Genomic DNA, 21,310 nt, shown 5'->3' on the forward strand with positions numbered 1-21,310 from the left:
CCTAAGATACCCCTTCTAGGAGAAGGCAGAATACAGAACAGAAAAGTCTTAAAGAGCAAAATACACTGAGCACTAGCCCAGAATCTAAAACCATCCAGATGCTAGTGGAAATCGCAGATGTAGAAGTCTGAGTTGCCTGGAGAAGAGTAGACATAACCCGTTCTGACTCAGCCATGACTGTTCAAGAGCTAGGCCATAATACCCAAGTGGAACAAAGTTCCATGGTGATCGACCCCTGGGTGATGAAATTCAGAGGTACCGTAAATCACCTACTCCTGAGATCTGCATACCATGGACAATGCAACCAGAATGACCATGTTGTCAAAGCGAGCCATGAGATGTCACACACACCCAACTATCGGCTAAGGGGAAACACTTAAAGAAGACGACCCCCGAAGCCAGCAAAGAATGACTGCATCAACTCCCTCTTACTTCTACTCCCTGCATCTGATAAAGAACGGAGGAAGCTTGCATTTTGAAACTAGGCCATGAGGACTAAGTCTAGGAGATCTCACCTCTACACAATCAGCTGGAAGAGCTGAGCTGACAGTTCTGAATTTCCGGGATGTATAAGAGTTTCGCTGAATAAGTCTGTCTAAACACTACTTCCGTCCCGAAAAGTGAGCCACCGATAGAAGAAAAGGAACCGTTTACCAAAGCAGGACTTTAGCTGTGCTTGACAACCGAGGACTTCGCGTACCTACCTGGCAATTGAGAAATGCCACTGCCCTGACACTGTCCTAAAAGCCCTTCATCGGTCATCCCTGAAGCATGGCCTGAAACGCCTGAAGCGCTAGCCTGATTGTCCACAACTCCAGAAGAATGAGCGATCACTGAGTCCCCTCCTTGGACCAGAGTCGCTGTGCTGAAGATTGAAGGCACTAAACTCCACAAACCAACAGATGACATTCTTGGAAACAATGAGGCAGAGTAGAGTGTGCAAGCTTTTGAACAGAAAGATCTCACTGAGGCACCAATTCAGGCTGATCAATGATAGAGGAGACCACTGGAGACTACAATTACAGCCTTGAGATAGCAGAAACCACTGGGACAGAAGTGAAAGCTGCCTTGGACCAACTTCTAGAGTTGCCACCCGGATTCTAGAACCAAGTAGATAAGCCCATACTATCAGACTGGGGGACTGAAGGAGTAGAAGGCCAACTTGACACAGGAAATTATTGCCTTTATATCTGGTAAGAAACACATTCCACACATTCGTGTGGAACACAACCCCAAATGTACCAATGATTGGGTTAGGAGAAGAGAACTTGTTGAAAATATGAAGATCCACCTTACAGATTGAAGAAGAAAAGTCACCCACATTGGTTACCTTGAAACTGTCCTGTCTGTAAAACTCTCAACTCAACCAGGCATCCAAGGAAGGATATACCTGAAACCCATCAGTGCACCAAAACAGCACCACTACTGTCATAACCTTTGAAAATGTACGTGTAGCCGAGGCTAGGGCAAATGGCACCTGCTTAAAATGATAGCGCTGCCCGAGGACAGCATAGGGAAGCTACCGCTGATGCAGTGTCCATAAGACAATATGTAAGTAATCTTCTAGAATAAGCGGTGAAAGGAAATCCTCCAGCTGAACCCCTGTAATGAGCAATACCGTTTTTTGTTTTTGTTGTGGTTTTTTTTTTTTTTTTTTTTACCTAACTCCTCTAGGGTACCCTAAAGGAGATTAGAAGAACTTCCCTCATCCCTTTGTTCCAGCGGGACTGAACTACTGCCCTGAGTTCCATTAATATCTTAAGAGGCATAGCAGTAGATCACCTTTTGGCTGCTCAATACTCGGCGACTCCAAGAAAGAATGTGGAATAGGAGAGGAGTATTCAAAGGAGCAAGCATCCTGAACAATAAGCTAAGCCTATGGACCGGACATCAGCACGGCCTCCCCTGTGCGAGAAAGGCTAAACAGCTGCGAGAGGGAGATGAAACCCCTTCCAAGTGAAGCACGGGAGGTTGGGGAACAAGCTGGACGAAAGTTGAAAGTCCTGGACGAAAGAACAGAACTCTCCTGTGAAACAGCCAAGAAACATAATGAGTAGCATACTGCCAACCTCTGAGAATACCTAAAAAGAGGGCCATGACAGGAAGGAAACAAAAAGAACTCCTAGGATCTCTATTATCCGGAATCCTTAAAATCCACTACCAACGTCACCCAAGCTTCTCCAAAAAACAAACTGCCCTTAAAGGGCAGACGCCCTAGGTGCAAACGAGAAGCTACATTCACCCTGATACCTACAATACAAGGCTCGCATCCTGAAGAGAACTTCAGGGGAGACCCAAGTGACACAGCCTGCGCCACCCTGAAACCTGTCTGTAGTGTGGTGCGGAGCCTCAAATAGAGCTAGCATAATAATGTGACGAGGCACCAACTTGGGAAAAGAGACTCATATACTGACTTATTCAGTGCCAAGGGTAAAAATAGCTGTACCGCTCTTGCTGTCATGTTAGGGAACTGACAGGCACGTGGGAGGAGAAGATGGGAGCTTCAGAATCCTGTGCTACAGCCTGAACAATATGGAGACACTTTCACCCTAGAAGAGAATACCGTGCTGTCTGCACGAACAAATGGAGTGTCCCCCTAGGTCACCCAGGGCCGCCAATAGAGTCTCCCCGAACCCAAGAAGCCGCACTCCTAGTACTAGAAATTATTTCTATAGGGCTACCAGACAAACGCAGTGCTGTACCGAGGGAGAAGTAAGAAGGAAACTCTACCATAGAAAAAGTGAAATAGCAACTATGATAAACCTGGACTAATCACAGGGTACTCTGCTGGCATTGAGAAATCTGTGCTACTATGAGCCTCTTGCTGCTCCATGTCAAAGACCATCCAAAACTGATGAGCACTGAGTGAAAACACCCCCTAAAACGCCCTCAGGCTGTTCAAGATGGGCCCCATGCCAGCAGAACGCATATGATATGAAAATCAGCACTCGGGAGAAAACAAACCCGACAGCCACAGCTTCAACAACTATTGTAATATCTTCAACGCGGCCAACACTAACAAACAGGCCACCACCACCGAGGAGGAAAAAACAACCTGGAGGAGAACCACTCGAACGCTGCAGCACCGCCGACCGCGTAGGAAAAGAAGCGCACAGCTTCCACGTGCGGGAAATAACTGTTCCTTCCATGCTCCGGTAAATACCCAGAGCTCCCTCAGCAAACAGGCACTGCCCTGCCAACATAGGCCGCCGCAAAAGTGGAGGAAAAACTGCCTGGGGGAGAATTACTTGAAAGCTGCAGCACTGCTGACAGTGTAAGAAAGAAGCGCACGGCTCCCACGCGCGGGAAATAACCGTTCCTTCCATTCTCCGGTAAATACATACCCGGAGCTCCCCACAGCAACAGTCACTCCTGTGCCGAAAAAAGGTAGGCGTTGAACACCACCCAAAACCCGACCTCGCAAAGTATGCGGCTAGAAATAAAATTGCTCACATCAAAGCCACTCACCCATGACGCCGGAACCAATAGAGGAAAGGTTCCCTCACAAACACACACCCGCGACTAACGAACCTGCAGCGAACAAGAAGCCTAACCAAAACATACTCACAATAAACTCTGAGTTAGGACTTGCAGATGACGGCAAGTACCGGTTGACACCAGTAATTGCTGGTTGCTCAGCACTAGCAGGGCAGACATGGTATATATTCCCTGTGATTTGTTTGTTGGTTTTTTTTGGGTTTTTTTTTTTTAAATTAAGGGAAAAGAAAAATATACATAGAGACCCAGTCAGACCCTCTATCACTGGAGGGAGGGTGAGGCAGGGACCTGGGAGGGCCCAGGTGTAACCCCTAAAGCTGGCACCATTCAGCCGGACACCCCTGTCTCACTGAAGAGAAAACCTCAACAGAAGAAATAAGGTTCCAGACACAGCCAGAATCCAGGAGCTAGTTGAATAGCGACCATCACCTGCTGGGAGATAGAGCATATTGAAGATACAAGAGGCATGCCAGCCAATTGGACCACCTGTTAATCCAGGGGTAGGGAACTCCGGTCCTCGAGAGCCATATTCCAGTCGGGTTTTCAGGATTTCCCCAATGAATATACATGAGATCTATTTGCATGCACTGCTTTCAATGCATATTCATTGGGGAAATTCCGAAAACCCGACTGGAATATGGCTCTCGAGGACCGGAGTTCCCTACCCCTGGATTAACAGGTGGTCCAATTGGCTGGCATGCCTCTTGGAGTTTCTCTATCTCCACCTGCTGGTAGATGTGTGCTATCCCACTGGTCTCTGGATTCATCTGCTGCTGTTGCTAAGGAAAGGCCAAAAAGCCCATCTAATCTGCCTATCCACAGTAACCATTAACTCTTTCTCTCTCTGAGAAATCCCACATGCCTATCGCAGAATCTCTTGAATTCAGGCACAGTCTATACACCACCTCTTCCGGGAGACTGTTCCACGCATCTACCACCCTTTCTGTAAAAAAGTATTTCCTTAGATCACTCCGGAGCTTATTATCTCTTAACTTCATCATATGCCTTCTCATTGCAGAGTTTCCTTTCAAATGAAAGAGACTTGACTCATGCACATTTATATTACATAGGTATTTAAACATCTCTATCATATCTCCCATCCCGCCTTTCCTCCAAAGTATACAGATTGAGATCTTTAAGTCTGTCCCCATACGCCTTATGATGAAGACCATTCACTACTTTAGTAACCTTCCTCTGGACTGACTCCATCCTTTTTATATCTTTTTGAAGGTGCGGCCTCCAGAATTGTACACAATATTCTAAATGAGGTCTCACCAAAATCTTATACAGGGGCATCAATACCTCTTTTTTCCTACTGGCCATACCTCTTCCTATGCACCCTAGCATCCTTCTAGCTTTCGCCATTACCGTTTCAACCTGTTTGGCCACCTTAAGATCATCACATATAATCACACCAAAGTTTCACTCTTCCTTCGTGCACATAAGTTCTTCACCCCTTAAACTGTACCGTTACCTTGGTTTTTTGCAGCCCAAATGCATGACCTTGAATTTTTTAGCATTAAATTTTAGCTGCCAAATTTCAGACCATTCTTCAAGCTTTGCCAGGTCTTTCTTCATGTTATTAACACCATCCGGCGTGTCTACTGTATTGTAGGTTTTGGTATCATCCGCAAAGAGGCAAATCTTACCCGCCAGCCAACCCTTAAGCAATATCGTTTATAAAAATGTTAACAAGAACATGCCCAAGAACAGAACCTTGAGGCACACCACTGGTAACATCCCTTTCCCAGAATGATCTCCATTGATCACTACCCTCTGTCATCTTCCACTCAACTAATTCTTGACCCAGCCCGTCACTTTGGGACCCATCCAGAGGGCACTCAATTTAGATGTCTGTTTGGAACACTGTTAAAGGCTTTGCTAAAATCTAAATACACCACATCTAGTGCACATCCTCTATCCAATTCTCTGGTCACCAAGTCAAAGAAATTGATCAGATTTGTCTGACAAGACCTACCTCTAGTGAATCCATGTTGCCTCCAGTCCTGTAATCCAGTGTTCTTCAACCTTTTTACACCCGTGGACCGGCAGAAATAAAAGAATTATTTTGTGGCCCGGCAAACTACTAGGACTAAAATTTAAAAACCCCGTTTACGCCCCATCTCCGCGAGCTCGGTCCCCGCAAACCATCTGATCCCATCTGCACAAGCCGCAATTATGATTTTATATTGAACGTATTTTATTAAAGTATAATTTCAAATCTTATATATTCTAATGACAAAATAGAAATAAAATTATTTTTTTTCTACCTTTTGTTGTCTCTGGTTTCTGCTTTCATCTTCTTTTCACTCTTTTCCTTCCAGCATCTGCCCGTTCCATCCAATGTATGCCCTCTCCCCCTTCCATATGTATCTGACTTCTTTCTATGCCCCTCTTTCCTGTCCATCCAGCCTGTTCCTCCTCTCTCCTTTTTACATCATTCATTCCAGCTTCACTGCCTTCTTCATTTTTATCTCTCCTACACCAGATCTAGCATCTTTATCCCTCTCTCATTTCTCTGCTGACCCCCTTTCCAGCATCAATGTCTCTCTACTTTCTCATTCCTCTCTCTCCCCTTTCCCTCATCTGATCTCTCCATTCCACCCTAACCCCCTTCCCCTCCTGTAATCTCCCTGCCAGCTGTTTCCTTCCTTTTTTCTTTCTCCCTTACCTCCTTCCTTTTTTCCTTCTCCCTTCCCTCCTCCCTCTATCCAACATTAACTCTCTTCCCATCCCTTTCCCTCCTCCCCTCCCAGCAGCATCTCTCCTTCTCCCTTCCCTCCTCCCTCTATCCAATATTAACTCTCTTCCCATCCCTTTCCCTCCTCCCCTTCCAGCAGCATTTCTCCTTCTTCTCCCTTCCCTCCTCCCTCTATCCAACATTAACTCTCTTCTCTTCCCATCCCTTTCCCTCCTCCCCTCCCAGCAGCATCTCTCCTAACTCTCTCCAAGTCCAGTAACAGCTCTCCCTTTATCCAGCAGCTTCCCTGCCTCCTACAGTGGCTGTCTCCCCTTCCAGCAGCTCTCAGTACTTGCCTGCAGGAAGTTGCCGGTAAATCACTGCCCTGGCAAGTAGAAGAGCTGGTAGAAGGGGAGGAAGTCACTGTGAAGGCTCCCCAGGATCTTGCTCGCACACACTGACCATCTCCCTCCACCTGCACCTGTATCTGCAGCTCTCTCCATTCTACTTGTAACTTCCCCACGGCCCTCTTCAGCAACTCGGCAGGGGCGGCGATCAAGACAGGCTGCCGACGTCAGGACCTTCACTCTCTGAGTCCCGCCTATTTTGTTTCAACTTCCTGTTTCCGAACAGGCGAGACTCAGAGAGGGAAGGCCCCGACGTCGGCAGCCTATCTTAATCGCCTGAGGCTTGGAGGAACATTAATGAGCAGGAACCGCAGTCGGCAGGAAATTTAACTGCCGACTTGATCTCGCCGGCCCTGCGCGGACCGGCAGAAATTTTCTGTGGACCGACACCGGTCCACGGACCGGCGGTTGAAGAACTGTGCTGTAATCCACTGGATTCCTGAAACTTGACCATTCTCTGTTTTAAAAGCTTTTCCATTAATTTGCTTACCACAAAAGTCAGACTTACCGGCAGGTAATTCCCTATTTCTTCCTTACTTCCACTTTTGTGGAGAGGGACCACATCCACCCTTCTCCAGTCCTCCGGTATCACTCCCAACTCTAGAGATGCATTGAAAAGGTCAATCAGCTGACCTACCAGACCTTCTCTAAGTTCCTTCAGCACCCTCGGATGTACACCATCCGGCCCCATAGCTTTATCTACCTTTATTTTAGCTAGCTCCTCACGAACACAACTCTCTGAAAATTGATCAGGGTCTATTACTCCTCCATCTCTATTCAAGTTTGTCTTCTGAGGTCCCGCTCCCAGCACTTCAGCCATGAACACAGAACAGAAATATTTGTTAAGCAATTCAGCCTTTTCTTTATCAGCTTCTTCATATTCCTCCCCTTCACCTTTAAGTCTCACAATGCTACTTCTGCACTTCTTCCTATCACTAATATATCTAAAAAGTCTTGTCTCTCCATTTTACCGTGTCAGCTATTTTGTCTTCCATTTGCATCTTTGCTTTCCTGACTACACAACCAGCCTCTCTTAACTTTTCCATATACTCGTATTTTTGTCTGTCTTCCTCTTTCCAGGTCTGGCTGGCTGACTTGGAAGATCATGCTGATAAGAAAAGAGCTTGTGAAGTGCCTGGAGACCACAGAAGAGATGATTTGGAACACTGGGCATACAGGAATAACCTGTGCCTGGTTGGTATACCGGAATCAGTGACTGAACAATAAATTCAAAGCTTTTTGGAAACACTGCTGACTCAGGTCCCTTCATATAGAAGTCCATCAACTGGGGTTCTAAGCGGGAGGGTGCTTTATGTCCAAGAGTGGTTATTTTAAAAGTCCTAAATTTTGTGCACATTGGCCATCTTATCAGCTCTGAGAGCAGGGAAATTGTTGAAATACCAGGCAAAGTAAACTCTTTGCTTCCAGGACTACTTGGCTAAAATGTCTGCTCAGCAACAGAAATTTGCCCCCTGTGTGCTAAGCTTTGTTGTACCCAGTAAAGCTGCATGTTAATGAATCAAGGCTGCATGAAGATTCTTAATGCAGTGCAACCAGCTAATGCATTTCTAGTAGAACTGTCTACTGGAAATGGTTCTCCTTGATTGATGACTGGAGTATTAGATCCATACAGTTTCCATATATTATGGGTATTTTTCTGGTTGCTGCTCCTTGATACAAGGAGTGAAGATGGCTCATTTGGATTACAGCTTCTATTATCCTAGGTCAAGCAGGCAGCATATTCTCATATGTGGGTGAAGTCATCCATGGAGCCCAGTATGGACAGTGTTAAAAGTGAACTGTCACTTTAAGAAACTTCATGACTACCCGCACTGCGCATGCGCGAGTGTCTTCCTGCCTGACTTCAGCCTACAGCTCCTCGGTTCTTCATTCTCTGCAGAGTGAAGAGTGTTTTCTGGACTTCTGGTTGGCATGCCTTCTACCTACGTTTCAATTACAGGTTTTGTCCTCTGTTTTCATTATTTTTCCTTTTTTCTTAAAAAAAGAAAAAAGTCAATTTTTTTTCCATTTATTTCCTCACTCGGGTTCTTGCCCTAGTGTGGGTCTTTGTTCACTTTGTATGAGACTTTTTTTTTCTGACGGCTCAGACTCAGTTTGAGCCTCCAGTACTGATGGTACCAGCATCAACATCGATATCGGAGGAAATTCCAGCATTGGGAAAGCCAGCTAGGAAGCCATCCTCTTCCCATCCTGGGTCGCAAGCCTCTTCAGCATTGAGTACCTCAATGCAGGCTAAAAAGTGATGTCATCGCTCCCCATCTTTGCAAGTTATCTCTCCAGGACGTGCATCCTCCACAAGGTCACCTACCCCTAGACATTCTACTACACCGATGGTACCGGTTATTGAGCCAAAGGTACCAGTGCAACTCTTTAAAGAGCAGTTAAATGAGTTTAAAAGGGAGATCAGTGACATGTTCAAGTTGCATGCGACACTACTTCTTACATCAACTCATTTGGTACCAGCCCAGCCTAAGAATAGCACGTCAAAGCTGCAGGGTACTATATCTGGATCACTGTTGAAGCATCGGTCTACTTCGCATTGATCCTCCATTGTGCAGTGACAGTCTCCATCAGGACATCATTCCTTATCGCAGCAATGCTCCACATTGAAACATCATCGTTCTGCGTCAAAACATTGAAGTACTTCAGGGCATCATCAGTCTTCATCAACCAAATGATCTGCATCGAGACATGGCTAATCTACTTCGCATCGTTCAGCTTCGGGACAGAAGAGACCTCATTGTTCCTTTTCATTGTCTTCATTGGGGTGGTACCGGAGACATCGTAGACCATCATCTTGTCAATCCTGCCATTCTCCTCGATGCTCCTCCTTCATACAGGGATTCACCTAGGTACCTGTAGAGGATTCTGACCTTTCTCATCACCATTCTGACTCCGAGTGTGAGCCTAACCTATCAGCGCTGGAGTCATGGGATACCATCAGATCCATCACCTCCTTTCCCACAAAGGTTGTCTCCTCCTGAAGGCTTGTCTTTCACTAAATATATTAGCTGGAGAAGGTTCTGCCTGTCAAGCTAGAAGTGGATACTGAACCCAGGGCAGCACTTCTAGATGCTTTAGACTATGATGAACCACCTAAAGAGCTTTTAAAGTTACCATTACATGATCTCCTTAAAGAAGCTCTTTTTCGAAACTGGGAAAATCCTCTTTCGGTCACTGTAGCTCCAAGAAAAATTGATTCTCCGTATAGAATTATTTCTTGTCCAGGATTTTTGTGGTAAGCAAATTAATGGAAAAGCTTTTAAAACAGAGAATGATCAAGTTTCAGGAATCCTGTGGATTACAGCACAGTTCTTCAACCGCCGGTCCGCGGACTGGTGTCAGTCCGCAGAAAATTTCTGCCGGTCCGCACAGGGCCGGCGAGATCAAGTCGGCAGTTAAATTTCCTGCCGACTGCGGTTCCTGCTCATTAATGTTCCTCCAAGCCTCAGGCGATTAAGATAGGCTGCCGACGTCGGGGCCTTCCCTCTCTGAGTCTCGCCTGTTCGGAAACAGGAAGTTGAAACAAAATAGGCGGGACTCAGAGAGTGAAGGTCCTGACGTCAGCAGCCTGTCTTGCCCTGCCGAGTTGCTGAAGAGGGCCGCGGGGAAGTTACAAGTAGAATGGAGAGAGCTGCAGATACAGGTGCAGGTGGAGGGAGATGGTCAGCGTGTGCGAGCAAGATCCTGGGGAGCCTTCACAGTGACTTCCTCCCCTTCTACCAGCTCTTCTACTTGCCAGGGCAGTGATTTACCGGCAACTTCCTGCAGGCAAGTACTGAGAGCTGCTGGAAGGGGAGACAGCCACTGTAGGAGGCAGGGAAGCTGCTGGATAAAGGGAGAGCTGTTACTGGACTTGGAGAGAGTTAGAAGGAGAGATGCTGCTGGGAGGGGAGGAGGGAAAGGGATGGGAAGAGAAGAGTGTTAATGTTGGATAGAGGGAGGAGGGAAGGGAAAAGAAGAAGAAATGCTGCTGGAAGGGGAGGAGGGAAAGGGATGGGAAGAGAGTTAATGTTGGATAGAGGGAGGAGGGAAGGGAGAAGAAGGAGAGATGCTGCTGGGAGGTAAGGGAGAAAGAAAAAAGGAAGGAAACAGCTGGCAGGGAGATTACAGGAGGGGAAGGGGGTCAGGGTGGAATGGAGAGATCAGATAAGGGAAAGGGGAGAGAGAGGAATGAGAAAGTAGAGAGACAACATCAATTGCTACTAGTAGAGTCAACCCTCAAGAAGTCCTCCAGTACCAGTCTATGCCTCTGCTCCACCAGACCTTGAGGGATGTACGATGGACAAATTTGGTTGATGCATTTATCATACCTCTATGTTGGCCAATATAGTGTTGAATTATAATTTTTACATGACTTTCTACTTTAAACACCTTGTAAAGAAGTTGGCGGAATTCGAACAATATATCCAATCAGAACATCTTGACTTTCTTCAGATGACTCACAGCCTTCTCCAAAGTAGGAAATATATGGCTTGGAGAGCGTTTGATGCTTTTGAGATGACTTCTTGAGCATCTGCCATCTCAGTAGCTATGAGATGTCTAGCTTGGCTTTGAGTGTTAGACATGGATATTAACCTCCAGGATCACCTTGCCAACATTCCATGTCTAGGAGAAGAAATTTTTGGAGATAGAGGTGGCTAGTCAAAAGCTCACTCAGCATGAGCAAAATTGGAGCTTTTGAACCGTTCTAAGAATAAGCCTCAAGCCTCAAGCATCTACATCATCTTCAAGACCGCCTGCTTATTCTTAGAGAAGATATCCTGCAGCATCTTCCTCTTCCAAACCACCACCACAGAAGAGGCAAAAACAACAATGTCCTCAGAAATCTCAATAGTCAGCCCTTCAGAAGCCAGCACAGTCTTTTCGATGTGCTTTTAGGGAGCATAGCCAGATTACCAACTGCTCAACTTCTTCTCCAACCTATTGGAGGTCATATACAGTTTTACATCGACATTGGGCTATCATCACAACGGATGCTTGGGTCCTAAAAGTCATCAAAGAGGATTACTCTCTCCATTTTGTAACCATACATCCAAATCACCCTCCAAGAGAGTCCTCTTCCACGTCGCAACAGACATCCCCTCTTCTTTAGGAAATTGAAGCTTTGCTTCAGCTAATTGCCATAGAATTAGTTCCTCCTCAGAAAAATCAAGGGTTCTACTCCAGGTATTTTCTAATTCCAAAGAAGACAGGCGGTCTAAGACCAATTCTCAATCTCCAAAACCTGAACAAATATCTAGTCAAAAAAAGTTTTGCATGCTATCCCTTGGGACTCTATACCCTCTTCTAGAACAAAACAAATGGCTATGCTCTCTAGACCTCAAAGAGGCTTACACACATATCCATACATCCTGCTCACAGAAAGTTCCTGCGTTTCGCATAGCTCACCAACACTTTCAGTACAAAGTTCTGCTGTTCAGCCTGGCATCTTCTCCAAGAGTATTTACCAAGCACCTAGTGGTCGTTGCAGCAACTCTGCATACTCATGGATTCCAAGTAATTCCATTTCGAGACGATTGGCTATTAAAAGCCAGCTCACCTCAAAAAGTACTTTCAGCAACACAGTCGATGATAAAGTTTCTTCAACAGCTAGGGTTCGAAGTCAGTTTTCCAAAGTCTCGACTTCAACTCTTTCAAACTTTGCTATTCATAGGAGCTCTTCTCAACACTATTCAGCTATGGGCTTCCTCAGCAAAGACAAGATACTTTAATTCACCTTTGTGAGCAGGTTTTTCTTCTACAAACCATTTCAGCCAAACAGTTGATGTGGCTCTTGGGACACATGGCGTCCATAATCCATGTTACCTCTTTTGCAAGACTCCAGCTCAGTGGACCCTAGCCTTTCAATGGTCTCAGATTCTCGATCCCTTCTCTCAAAAGATTGCACTCAACGCATCTCTTCATCAGTCTCTTCAGTGGTTGATGGAACCAACCAATCATCCCAGAGGTCTACTGTCTACTATTTCACATCCCTCCACATCAGAAAGTATTCACCACAAACACATTCATGTATGCTTGGGAAGCCTAACTGGATGGTCTTCACACACAAGGTTGTTGGTCTGTTCAAGAAAAGACATTTCACATCAATCTCTTAGAACTCAGAGCAGTTCTATATGCTCTTCAAACATTTTAGAGCAACCTATCCAATCAAGTCCTCCTGATTCACACAGACAACCAAGTAGCGATGTATTACATCAACAAGCAAGGAGGGATGGTCTCTCTCCTACTGTGTCAAGAAGCTGAGTACGTTTAGAACTGGACCATTGCTTGAAACATATTTCTCAAGGCTGTGTATGTGCAGAGATCTCAGAAACCTCTAGCTGACAACCGCAGCAGATTTCTTCAACCTCATGAGTGTGCACTCAATTCTAAAGTATTGTGCCACATATTTTCACTATTGGGGACTCCTCAGATCTGTTTGCTTCTCCCCACAATCACAAATTGCCTCAGTTCTGTTCCAGGCAGTATTCTCAACATCTGGAAGCAGATGTTTTTCTTCTGGATTGGACAGAAAAGTTTCTATACTCATATCCTCCAATCCTCCTCATTCTCAAGACATTGTTCAAACTCAAGACAGTCAGCCACCATGATCCCGATAGCTCCTCAGTGGCCCAGACAACCCTTCTACTTCAGCTGAGTGTCAAGGATTCAATTCCATTACAAATCTTTCCATCTCTGCTCACTCAGAGTCAAGGATCTCTATTACATCCCAATCTGAAATCATTCCACCTCACAATTTAGTACCTTTAGGCCTGATTTCAGCAGATCTTAATCTCTCTGATGCTATATAAGCCATTATAGCTATTTCCAGAAATTTTTCCCCTCAGCAGTGTTATCAGCAGAAGTGGTCGCATTTCAATATGTGGTGTACTCTTATCAACAAGATGATCCATCTTTATCATTAGTATTGGACTATCTTCTCCATTTTTCCAATTCTGAACTGAAAATCACTTCGGTCAGAGTTTACCTCGGTGCTATTAGTGGCTTCTCATCCTCTTGTTTCTAGGTTTATGAAAGGACTTTCTAATTCCAAGCCTCCACTCAAGCTGCTTCCAGTTGTCTGGGATCTTAATATAGTCCTAGCCACTTTGATGAAACCACCTTTAGAACCAATGGCCCCTTCTCACCTCAAGTTTCTCACTTGGAAAGTTGTCTTCTTGATCTATAAGAACATAAGCAATACCTCCACTGGGTCAGACCCGAGTTCCATCATGCCCAGCAGTCCGCTCACGCGGCGGCCCAACAGATCCAGGACCTGTGCAGTAGCCCTCTATCTATACCCCTCTATCCCTTTTTCCAGCAGGAAATTGTCCAATCCTTTCTTGAACTCTGTCCTATTACGCCCTCTGGAAGCGCATTCCAGGTGTCCACCACACGCTGGGTAAAGAACTTCCTAGCATTCATTTTGAATCTGTCCCCTACGTCTGCCCGTAGAGTAAGTGAGCTCCAAGCATATGTGTCGAACCCACCATTCACAGTATTCCATCATGATAAGGTGGTTCTTGGCAACCATCCTAAATTCTTCTCGAAAGTGGTCACTGAATTTCATCTCAATCAATCCATTGTGCTTCCAGTTTTCTTCCCAAAGCCTCATGCTCATCCTGGAAAAACAGTTTTTCATCCCTTGGACTGTAAAGATGCCTTGACTTACTGCATACAAAGGACTAAGCCACACAGGACCTCACCTCAACTGTTCATCTCCTTTGATCCTAACAGATTTGGAAAGCCTGTAACCAAAAGAACTATTTTTAAATGGCTAGTGGCATGTATTTCTGCTGAGCTCAGGCTGGGCTGCGGCTCAAGGAACATGTTAACAGCACACAGTAACTTGCTTACGTTTCACTCCCATTGATGAAATTTACAAAGTAGCTACTTGGTCCTCAATTCACATAGTCACATCTCACTACTCTCTAGAATCCTATTCCAGACGAGATGGTTGTTTCACCCAAACAATGTTATAGAATTTATTTTCTTCTTAATGGCCAACTCTCCCTCCATTCCATTATATTCAGCTAGGGAGTCCCACATGTGAGACTATGCTGCCTGCTTGTCCTAGGTTAAAGCACAGTTATCTGTTATCCAGGGACAGCAGACAGATATTCTCACATCCCTCCCACCTCCCCTTGTTGGCTTCTTAGCTTGCTTACGGAACTGAGGAATTGCACTCGCGCATGTGTGGTGCAGGCAGTCGCAAAGTTTCTTAAAGCTTAAAGTGACAGTTCACTTTTAACACTCTCCGTACTGGGCTCCATGGATGATGTCACCCACATGTGAGAATATCTGTCTGCTGTTCCCAGATAACACCAGTTAACCTTTTCTTATCGTAATACATTTTATGTTACGCTAGTTCCAATCGTAATTATTTTAGCAAAGTTTTGTATTCACCATTATCATTTACGGTTATTGTAAACATAATGTAAATAAGTCATACGTCTGTAAATTCAAATATTTTGTGTTCCTGGCTCTTTATTAGTATAGGACATATGATGGCAATGAGATTTTTGGAATGTCCTGTCATCCGGGACATTACATTACATAGGAAAAGGTTAAAGTAACTATTTTTGGGACATTGTTGTATGAAACCACAATTTTACCATTTAGACTAGCGGCAGCACCGAAAGTGTTCACAAAATGCCTGGTAGTAATAGCTGCAACCCTTCACTCATGGGAGTTTCATTTGCTCCCTTATTTACATGACTGGTTGATCAAGGCCTCATTACAACAAGCTCAGCATGCCATCAACTCCACAGTTCGTCTATTGGAACTACTGGGATTAACATAGTAAATGATGGCAGATAAAGACCCGAATGGTTCATCCAGTCTGCCTGACCATACATGCTCTATAAATTAATCCTTTAATTTAAACTGTCTTTTTTCTTAGATATTTCTGGGCCAGAAACCAGAGCTCTGCCTAGTAGTGTACTTAGTTTCTATCTATTGGAGTCTCCATCAAAGTTCACTCCAGTCCATCTAAACCAGTAGTCTCAAACTCAAACCCTTTGCAGGGCCACATTTTGGATTTGTAGATACTTGGAGGGCCTCAGAAAAAAATAGTTAATGTCTTATTAAAGAAATAACAATTTTGCATGAGGTAAAACTCTTTATAGTTTATAAATCTAAGTCTTAATAATAGTATTGTAATTTATAGCTAAAAAGACATATGATCAGGAAACTATTATTTTACTTTTGTGATTATGATAAACATACCGAGGGCCTCAAAATAGAGCATGACAGGCCGCATGAGTTTGAGACTACTGATCTAAACCATCCTAGCCATCAAAGCCCTCCCCAGCCCGTCCTCAACTGAATGTCCATATACGGGGGACAGACCATGGAAGTCTCCACAGTACTGGTCTTAGGCCCAGGTTCACTAAAGATAGGGAGTCAATCGCTGTTGGCTGATTTTAAAACAGTGATTGATTCACTATCAAGTTTGCATGCAAATGATTTGCACAGAGGTGCAAATCATTTGCATGCAAACTTCCGACTCAAAAGCGATTGAGTCAGGGCAGAGCCCTGACAGTTATTGACAGGAGAAGCAGCCTCCTGTCTGAGCCCCGACAGTATTGACAGGAGAAGCAGCCTCCTGTCAGGGCTTCTTCTGGCTTTTTTTTTTAAACCGGGCAGATATTTTGCATGTATTACACACACAAAATAACTGTTGGATTTAAAAAAAAAACATTTTTAAGCCCGCGCCCCCCCCCCCCCCCCCGACAAAGTGCCTCCTCCCTCCCCAAACCCCTCCAATGTTCCCCCACATACAAACGCAACCCCACTGAAGAAAAAAGCAGGAGGGATGCCAATTCCCTCCTGCCATTGCCAACCCCCCACTGGCCAGGCCTGGCCCACCCACCTCCCCGTACCTTTAAAAAGTTGGGAGCAGAAGGGGTGCTCAGTCCCTCCTGCAGGCCTACAACAACGAATTGCAGCCTTAGGCCCCACCCTGGTGCATCATGTTGGGGAGTTTTTGCGGAGAACTGGGCCCGATGGCAGCGTGGTGGGCATCAGGAGGGGACTTTTTGGGGTTCAGGAAGGGGGCACTTTTGTGTGGTGGTATACAAGAATAAAGTTATTATTATTAACGTTATTATCTCTGCTTTTCACCCATTGAGGAGATTTGTAAAGCTGACATTTGGTCCTCAGTTCATACCTTTACTTTCCATTACTGTTCTGAGCACTATTCCAGATGGGACAATGGGTTTGGACAATCAGTTTTGCAAAATTTATTTTCTTCCTAAATACCAAATCTCCCTCCAGCCCTTTCAATTCATCAAGTTCATGTTTAACTGTAACCCTCTTCCTAGAGGCATGATCCTAGCAGCCTGGGAGTCCCATATGTGAGAATATATAACTGCTTGTCCTTGGAGAAAGCAAAGTTGCTCACCTGTTCTCCAAGGACAGCAGGTATCTATTCTCACAATCCACCTACCTCCCCTTATTGGCTTCTTAGTTTTTTTACTGAACTGCAGGTTTCATGAACCAATGTCGGGCGGGAAAGTACCAGTACACATGCAGTATGGGTGGTGTTAAATTTTAAAATGACAGTACACTTTTTGACTGTTCATACCAGGTTCCATGGATGCCATCACCCATATATGAGAACATATGAGGGGGGTGCTGAAAATTTCTCAGCCCAACCAACCAACTTCCTAAATTCTGAGATTTTTGTCACTATAGCTGAAAAGTGCCCTATATTTTGTCACTATAGCTGAAAATAGTTTTGTTTAAATGCCAATTTGCAGAAGCAAAATTCTATATTTTGACATTGTTTCAGATCATTGAGTGAACCATATATACATCATTCTCTTCTTGGTTGGGCTGATAACTTTTTAGCACCCCCTCGTATACCTACTGTCCTCTGATAACATCTGCTACAGGTGAGTAACTTTGCTATTCTGCTGGGCAGGGAAGAAACCAACAATACAGTTTGAATATTTAATAGGAAATTGGAAAGTGGGATGCACTGTTCCATTAAGCTGAGCGGGAGTCCTTCAACTGCATTGCTACCAGTGTGGGGAGGAGGTGATTCAATATTGTTTTTGATGGCTAGGGAGAGGTGGGTTCCCTGAAGTCCTGCAAAACTTGCCTATACCTCACTATTGAAAATATAAGAGTGAAACAGTACTCCTGCTCAGAGGGAACAATGGTGAGAGAACTAGGTCTTCCTGATTTTTAAGCTTTATATCTGGGCATATTTGTGAAGAAATCTTGGGGATTGGATTCTGTATTTGGTAGAGAGAAATATACTCCTTGTTCCCTAGAGAAAGAGTTTTTTGCCCCTTTGCATTTTAACTTCTTATTTTGTTCAAAGCAAGGACATTTACCAATTCATATTAATCACAGTATATTTTTATAACCTATCAGGGGTTTATGGGTAGCGCTGACAAAACATTGGCATCAGGATCTCCAAAGCTCCTGTTTACTTCCACTTTAAGGAAACTTGAATTTTCCACCTGGCCAGGATAATACAATTTTTGTGAAGTGGCAGGCACGTAGGATCAGATAGGATACTGTTTTTTTTAGGCATTGGATGCTGGATACTGAAGGCTTACTTCCACTGCTGGCGCAGAGACAAAAACTGGAAAACTGTACTGGATATGAATTTGCATATTGCCAGATCCAGCACTATATTAACTCTAAATTCTGCTTCACTTTATTTTGAATTTATTACAACACTACAAGACTTGCTTCTTTATAAAGGCCCAGATCCACTATCAGTGTCTTTTTTTCATAAAGCCCTGTTGAACTTTGATACCCAGAAAATTTATGCTGATACAAAGGGTAGATAGGAAAGGGAGCTGAATTCCAGAGAATGTAGATTTTATTTGTATTATTAAATGTATCCCTTAGATTTTATATTCTGCAGAATATAGGGCCTACTGGTTCTGGGTTCTACATAGGGCATATTTTTCCTGGCCAGAACATGTAGGGAGGGCTGTGTCTCAGTGTCCTAAGTATGGCCTTACAAAAGGGGAATTGGGACATGTGTTGTGGAATTACCCCTTGTACATTAAGAGTTACCATACTGGGACACACTGAAGGTCCATCAAGCCAATATCCTTTTCAACAATGGCCAACCCAGGTCACAAGTTCCTGGCAAGATCTCAAGTAGTAAAAAGCACAGTTACCATAACAGTTGTTATCTAGGGACAGCAGGTAGCTATTCTCACATATGGGTGACGTCATCCATGGAGCCCGGATATGGACAGCCTCGCAAGCAGACTTGCTTGTAGAAATGTAGAAGTTTCGAGTCAGCCACACCTCACATGCGCAAGTGCCTTCCTGCCCAGCGCACGGCGAGTCTCCTCAGTTCAAATAGCTAGCAGAGAAGCCAACCAGAGGAGGTGGGTGGGTTGTGAGAATAGCTGCCTGCTGTCCCTAGATAACAACTGTTATGGTAAGTAACGGTGCTTTATCCCAAGGACAAGAAGACAGCCTATTCTCACATATGGGTGATCTCCAAGCTAAGCAGAATGGGATGGTGGGAGCGTTGGCAACTTAGGAGAAAAAATTTTGTAATACTCTCTGGCCAAAATGTCCATCCCGTCTGGAGAAAACATCGAGACAATAGTGAGAGGTGAAAGTATGAACCGAGGACCAGATAGCAGCTTTGCAAATTTCCTCAATAGGTGTGGATCTGAGGAAAGCCACTGAAGTGACCATTGCTCTGACTTTGTGGGCTGTGACTCGACTCTGTAGTTGTAATCCAGCCTGGTCATAGCAGAAAGAGAAACAAGCAGCCATCCAGTTGGAGATGGTACGCTTAGAGATTGGATGTCCCAACTTATTTGGATCAAAGGAGACAAAAAGTTGAGGAGCAGTTCTTTGTGGTTTGGTGCATTCCAAGTAGAAAGCCAAAGCACGTTTACAGTCCAGAGTATGAAGAGCTGATTTTCCAGGATGAGAATGAGGCCTTGGAAAAAACACTGGAAGTACAATAGATTGAGATGAAATTCTGAAACCACTTTAGGTAAGAATGTAGGATGAGTATGGAGGACCACCTTGTCATGATGAAAAACTGTAAAAGGTGGATCAGCAACTAACGCTTGCAGCTCACTGACTCTTCGAGCAGATGTGAGGGCAATGAGAAATACCACTTTCCAAGTGAGATACTTCAGATGAGCCGTAGACATTGGTTCAAATGGAGGTTTCATCAATTGAGCAAGAACAACATTGAGATCCCAAACCACTGGAGACGGTTTGAGAGGAGGTTTGACATTGAAAAGTCCTTTCATGAATCTGGAAACCACCAGATGAGCAGAGAGGGGGTTTCCCTTCAATAGGATGATGGAAAGCAGCAATCAGGGCTGGATTAATCGATAGGCACACTAGACACAGCCTGAAACGATGAGGGGGGCCCACTGAAAGAGGACGACTCACCCTCCTGGCATCAACTGCAATGGACCCCCTCCCGGCATCAACCGCAATGGCCCCCCCCTCCCGGCAGCAACCGCAACGGGCTCCCCCTCCCGGCAGCAACCGCAATACAGCTGGATCGGTTACTGGAAGGTCCCGCGATGACTGCTTCTGCCGGTCCATCCCCCTCCAACGTCACTTCTTCCAGAGCAAGTAACGTCGGAGGGGGATGGACCGGCAGAAGTAGTCATCGCGGGACCTTCTAGTAACAGATCCGGCTGTATTGTGGTTGCTGCTGCGGGGGGGGGGGGCAGTTGCCTTCAGCTGTTATAATGCTGCTTTTGGGCAAAGAAGCTCAGAGGGCAGAGCCAGCAGCAATGTTTGGAGGGTGAGAAAGGAGCATGGAAGGGTGGTGGAAGAAGAGAAAGGGGGCAGGGTGGTATGGAATGGTTATGAAAAGTATGGTATGGAAGGGTGGTGGAGGAAGAAAAGGAGCAGGGTGGTATGGAAGGATGGTGGGGCAGTGTGGTATGGAAGGGTGGTGGAGGAAGAGAAAGGGGGCAGAGTGGTATGGAAGGATTGTGAGAAGAATGGTATGGAAGGGTGGTGGAGGAAGAGAAAGGGGGCAGGGTGGTATGGAAGGGTTGTGAGATGGATGGTATGGAAGGGTGGTAGAGGGAGAGAAAGGGGGCAGATGCTGATGGAACTGTGTGCAGGGAAAGGGAAGGATACTGGATGGAATTGGGTTGGAGGGGAAAAAAAGGGGGCTGATGCTGATGGAAGTGGGGGGAAGGGAGAGGAGAGAGTGAAATGCTAGACCATTGGGGTGTGGAAGAGGGAAGGAAAGAAGAGAGGAGAGATGCCAGACCATTGGAGGAGGGAATGGAAGAAGATGGATGCCAGACCAATGAGGGTGAAGGGAAAGATGGAAGGGGGAGGCATACAGTTTCTGGAAGTGGCACAGAAGGACAAAAGATGAAAGGAAGATATTGACTAGAAGATGAGAGCAGAAACCAGACAAGACAAAGGTAGAAAAAAAAATTATATTTATTTTTTTTGCTTTAGGGGACATGCATCGCTGTTTCTGTGGTGTTGCATTGTATGCAGAGTCCAGCTTCTTGGTGGTTTTATTTAACCTTTGTCTATTTTATCACCCCTTTTATAAAACTGTAGAGCATTTTTTTAGCATGGGCTGTGGCTAAAAAACATACTACAGTTTGTAAAAGGGGGAGAGGTTAGTTTGTGATTACATATTCCATACTAGGTGAAGGTGTTTTCTGTGACCTGTTTGTATGAAAGACATGGTTTTTTGTTAGCGTTGACTAGCCTTGTTTGGTGAAATGAT

The sequence above is a fragment of the Geotrypetes seraphini genome, chromosome 3 (assembly GCF_902459505.1).
Source record: "Geotrypetes seraphini chromosome 3, aGeoSer1.1, whole genome shotgun sequence".
Lineage (NCBI taxonomy): Eukaryota > Metazoa > Chordata > Amphibia > Gymnophiona > Dermophiidae > Geotrypetes > Geotrypetes seraphini.